Source organism: Tachypleus tridentatus, chromosome 7 (genome assembly GCF_004210375.1).
Source record: "Tachypleus tridentatus isolate NWPU-2018 chromosome 7, ASM421037v1, whole genome shotgun sequence".
Lineage (NCBI taxonomy): Eukaryota > Metazoa > Arthropoda > Merostomata > Xiphosura > Limulidae > Tachypleus > Tachypleus tridentatus.
The window spans coordinates 72957459-72963713 of record NC_134831.1 but is presented as its reverse complement, the minus strand read 5'-3'; positions in this window follow the sequence as shown (position 1 = coordinate 72963713).

Below are 6255 nucleotides of genomic sequence, written 5' to 3'. Positions count from 1 at the left end.
GAAATTAACCTATTTTCTATGTAAAAACGGAGAAATTTACACATTTTTGTTTACATAAGGTCTGAATAAAACAACATATAAATCAAGATTTATATGTATTTATAGTAAAGTTATACAGAAATGAACAAAAATGTTTAGAAGTGAGTAGTTTTTCGAGATTAGCAACTGTAATGTAAATCACTTTCAAGTATCAGCCCCCAAATATAGTTTCCCATCATGCTTTCGTTATACGCTCCCAGGTCACAAAAGCAAAGTTTGCAGAGAAAAATATGTCTTTTTCCATTTACTTTAGGCACAAGCAATAGGGAAATAACACTTTCTACCCAGTAACAAGAAAAAGTAAAAATGTTGTTACATAGTGTAATTTAAAGAAATGTTAACATGTATCAACAGGATTAATACACACAATTTACTTTTTTTTTAACATATATGGAATCATAAAAATAATAAAATTTATAATAACAGTTATTACAAATGATGGTTAATATTCAAGTTTTTTTACAAATTTGCAAACAATACTGAGTCTTGTATTCTGTCTAGAACTAAATATTTTATCGACGATCCAGGTCCACGACGAGGAAGTTAAGTCTGAGTTGTTATTGTCACACACCTCGCTTCAGTTAGCTAGTTGTGATTTCTTGATTGGCCTCGTACCGCTTGGAAGTTCACATCTTTCCGATGAAGATATTTAATATCCTCGTATAAATTTGAACGTCCGAAGTAATTCACTGAAGTTAAACGGTTGGAAATGTTCGAAATCTACGAACGTTCCTGGACAAATTCTGTAGTTTTTTTTAATAATAGGCCTGAATCACGATTATAGCTTCTTAGGCCTATAGCATACTGACTGCACTATTCAGTAACTTCATTACTTCTCTCTCTCGCTCAGTTTCAACAATGATCGAGCGCGCCAGTGTTTTCGTAAAATAAATATTGTTGATTTTTATTTTCAAGAGTCTACAAATTCCGAGAATACACGAGATTTGCAAGATACACGGCCACCAATATACTTCACAGGCATAAAAGAAAACTACAATGAAACAAAGGTAGCCGTGAAAACAAATGTACAGCAGTAAATCTGTTACAAACAAAATACGTATTTTTTTTTTAATGTGAAGGTAAGATAAAGACGTCATTTTCTGTTCGCTCAGAGGAGATCATAGGCTTTACAATTTTATTAAATAGAATATGCAAAAACAGAAGATATGTGCTACAAAACACTATTTTACAATTCAACTATCTTAGTTGTAATCATACCCGCTTTGAAGCCTTCACTTCTTTTAACTTGTTATCCTATTCAACATGTAATCTATAATTCGTTTATCGCTTTTATGATACGGTAAGAATTACAATTTTCTAAATAAAAAACTAATGTCAACTTAAGGAGGATTACTTCCTATACCAGCATATTGATTTGCTTTAGGATGGTGTCCATTGTCACTTAAAGTCAGTACATAGTACATAGGAATGGGCCGAAAAAATAATGGTTGCAACATTCAGTTTATTATTGCATAGTGATAAAGGTAACTGTTAAAGTTACAGACTTATTTGAACACCAAATTACTATTACCTAGTGTTTCACAGATTGTATAACAGTAATATTATTCTTTTCTACTACTACATATATTTCTGTGAGGAAGTAATAAAAAGGCAAATTACTAATTAGCATTAACTTCAGTTTGTAAGGTTATTTATGAATCATCAAAGCCCGGCATGGTCAAGTATATTAAGACGTTCGACTCGGAATCCGAGGGTCGGGGGTTCGAATTCCCGTCGCACCAAACATGCTTGCCCTTTCAGCCGTGGAGGCGTTACAATGTGATGATCAATCCCATTATTCGTTGGTAAAAGAGTAGCTTAAGAGTTGGCGGTGGGTGGTGATGACTAGCTGCCTTCCCTCTAGTCTTACACTTCTAAATTAGGGACGGCTAGCACAGATAGCCCTCGAGTAGCTTTGTGCGAAATTCAAAACAAACAAATTTATGAATCATGGAGGTAATGTGTTTTTTTTTTCTATTCGCTAGATAGCAGCGTAAATTGTTACTATTGCAATATAACTATAATAGGGAATCTTCTTCAATGGCCGCGGAACTTGAAATTCTTTTGAACTAGATTAGAGTAAATTAATATTTGAGACCATTTTATTAGCTGTATTTTTGTGCACTAGTAATACTAAAAGCGGGACACACTTATACTTGATTCAATTTTATTACTCATCAGAAGCTGTCCCAGATTAGACCGGCATGGGCATGTGTTCCACTCCTACTTTGAGGATCGCGAGTTCGAATCTAAGACACGTTAGATATGCTATCATTTTCAGACCTGCGAAAGTTATCATCTGGCGACTAATTTTGTTTTCATTGGTAAAATAGCAGCCCAAGAGCTGGCAGTGGTTGGTGATGACTAGCCATATTTCTTCTAGTCTTACATTGCTGAATTAGGGACAGCTAGCGTAGATAGCTCTCGTGTAGCTTTGCGCGAAATTCAGAAGAAACAAACAAACATTTTACTAGCTTAGTTTCAAACGGAAATTCTTTTAGGCAGGATTAGACTAAACTAATCTATAAGACATTGGATATAACCAAATACACCATCGAAAGATTCTGAACCCCTAAGTCCAAAACTGTAACTAGATCATAAATCGGTTAAGAAATTACGACGGAGGTTTGTGCTAAAAGTTTGCACTTGAAAAGTGAAAAGAAACTTAGAACCGTTATATGAGCCATTATGCCGCGGCTTATAGACTAGATATTTACTTATTAATTTGAGAAACTCGTAAGGAAACACATTTGTATAAATCAAGTATGATGTAAGGATGGCAAAATGTACAGAAACAAGGTAGAGAAAAAGACAAATCTATACAAAAACTCTACATAACTAGCTAGTAAATACTAACTCAATCTTAAAAGCTTATGATTATTAGTCACTATAAGACTGTACGGTACTATTGAGTTGAAATGCTTTTATTCGATCCTGAATTCAAGCACCTAATAAAAATGAAACACTTAGTTGTAGACAAAAATAATTCTTGGAAATATTTGGCCACTTGTGTAATGGTTTATGTCTGATATTTGTATCCATCCCTCCCTTGTTTCTGTAGATTTTGCATTGGCATCCATATATCATACTTAATATTTACAGTTTTATTTAATGCTTGTTCCCCTCGGTGAGAATTCCTGTACCTGGTGAGGGGACCTCCCAGAGTAGGATCTGTACTTTACGTTTACCTCCTTTGAAATCTAAACATCAACCCACGTGTTTATCGTGCTTAGCGACTCTTAAAGGGGAGGAGAGAATCCTGTTGTTTAAGGGGTCCAATCCCAGCACACCACTTTGGCCTTGACTTTCTGTAGACGTGCAGTCTTGGAGTGCCCCCTCCAGGGTCAATTGGCTGGTACACTTGGACTAGGGTCAACCAAGTTCCAGTGTTAGATTTCTCAACAGGAGTTGCGGACATTGTATCTGATGCTGGTATTTTGATATAGTGCTCACAAAGCCTTGGTGTTGCTGCAATGTCCTTGTTTGGCATTGTAGTGCATCTCCTCGTAGGGCTTCTTGGTGGGTGGTGTTAGTGGGCACTGAAATATTATTTCTTTATTATGGATCCCACAACTCAAAATGAAATAATAAAAACAAACCATAGATAAACAACCACACCTTGAATATTTTGAAGAGCAATCTTTCACTTCTTCAACACCTGTACCTCATTTCTGATATTACAATTTTTATGAGACAAATCTTTAGGGCAATTGTCTCCCTTTTCTATTTAGAAGAAATTTGAGGTGCTTGCTGGATCTCCAAAGCAATAAAAGCATGTTCTGGGGATATCTTGGTGGAAACATCCACTCCAAAACACAGTAAAGATGGAATCATACTGCAGACCAGAGTATTGATTTTGACGTTTACATCACCATTATCATCTGCCACTATCAAGGCAGGTTGTCTAAACTGTAAGGAACGGCCATATGTTCTGATCCCTCTCAGATGTTTCTGATGCCAGTGGTTTGGTCACTCAAAGGCATGATGTCTTGGGTTTCTTGACATGCGCTCATTGTAATAGCAGGGACCATGATGTCTGCTAGTGCGAAATGGACTGTCATTGTGTTAATTATAGTGGCTCTCATCTCTCTTAATTTCGTTCTTACCCTCAGTGGGTGGAGAAAAAATAAGTACACCATTTGAAAACGGTTCACAACATTTCTTACCTCGAGGATCGAAAGTTACTGTCCACCACTCCATGTCAGACATATGCTGTTGCACTCCATTCCAATGCTAAAGTGGGAGTGCAGACAGATTTTTCTGTGCCTCCATTAGAGTTCTTTTCCAACTATTTGAAGAGTCTCTTGCCATTTGTGGTTAAGAGAATAGACGATTTGACGTCTACTTCGATCTCTGTAACTACAAGTCCTCCTAGTGGTTTCTCAAGTCCACTTCATTCAATACTGGCTTCTGGTGTATGCTCGGGGCCGTCGTCTTCAGTACCAAGATGTCAAATGATTATTCGTTCTCGTGCTCAGTCATTGGACTACGTCTACTGACAGAAACCTGCTCCCTCGATCCAAGACAGAATCCATGGAGGTAATAAAGAAAAACGACGAGGTCATAAACTGAAATATTATCCACATAAATAAAAACGGCCACATTGGTACAATTGAACAGTCAAGGTTTCAATTCGAATATAGATGCCATTAAGGATTTGATTGATTCTTATAACCCTGTGTGTGCGTCTACTTACAGGGAGCATTTCTGAAACCTGCCAATGCAGTTAACTTTTTGGCAGTTTTCTTTGTATGGATTTGACACATTTCCGTTCTTTTCTAAATAAAATTGGAATCCTTCAGGGCTGTGTCTTGAGTGTCACACTTTTCATTGTAAAGGTTAATGCCATCGCTGGAGAACTCCCTCCTACCGTTGCAAACGGGCTCTATGTCGTCAACTTTCACATCTAACGTCAGTCGTCGAACATGAGGTTTATTGAGCGGCAGCTACAGACTGACCTCAATTGTTTACTGAAGTGGACCCCAGCAAAGTTTTACCTTTCCTCTCTCTCTAAAACAGTGTGTATGCACTTTTGCTGTTAACAGAGTATTCACCACAATCCTAAGTTCTGTATTAGCAAAGTTGTGCTTCCCGTGATCCCTGACGCAATGTTCTTGGTGCCTATTTTTGACTGTTAGCTGACCTTTATGCCACACATCAAGCAGCTACGAGTTAAGTGCACAAGGACCTTGAACATCCTCCATGTCTTCTCATCTAATTCTTGGTGAGCTATAGATCTGTTATGCTCTCATTTGATCAAAACTGGACTATGGGACTCTGGTCTGTGGCTCTGCTATAACTTCGCCCTTGAAGATGCTGGACCCTATTCACCATCAGAGGATCTCTGCATTTCTCGAATCCAGAGTCTGTACACTGAGTCTCGTGAACATTCTCTACACCTTCGCTGTGTACAACTATCTTTACGCTAAATTTCTAAACTTCGATTCTTACCACAGCATCCCACCTGGGGTTGTGTTTCACTTTCTCAGTGGATCATGCTTTTTCAGAATAGATGGCCCGTTTTTGATCCTTTTTGCCTTCATATTCATGCGTATTTGGCTAGATTGTGTCTGTCCTTGGGTGATGTTCCTGTCTCCACTGGTCAGCTTATCTCACTGTGGCTTATTACCATTCTCAAATGTAACCTTTCTTTGAGTCAGTTGAAGAAACTAGATATTCCCAATTGGAATTACTGTGTTATATTTGCCAAACATCCTTTGAACGATCTTTTTAATTCCCATTTACATATATAGTTCGAAATAAGGTGACTCTGTGGGCTCTGCTATGGTTTGGTGGTTGTACACAAGATCTCCTCTACAGTTTCTGTGTTCGCTATCAATTTGTACACTACTTCTCTCGCCCTGGATTACGTAGAAGCTATGCAGTACACCAACTGTACTATTTATATCTATTTATTTAGCTTTCTACTGGCACTGGAAGCGCTTCACGTTAGTTTTCATCATGTTCACGCCAATATACATGGCCTATTTTTCTTTATCAACTATTTCAATCCAGTTCTTCTGGATACCGAACCACGTTGGTTTTCGCGGGAATGAGATAGCTTAGTCCTTCTGCTCTAGTGTAAACATATATGTGCCTTTCCAATACATGGACTATGGTCCTGTATTGGAGCCTCGGCTCTGCGACAGTTGGTAGTCGACTTGGATTGAGCAAAGCGATAACAAGCGTTGCAGATCAAATCTTCTTTTGCTCTTT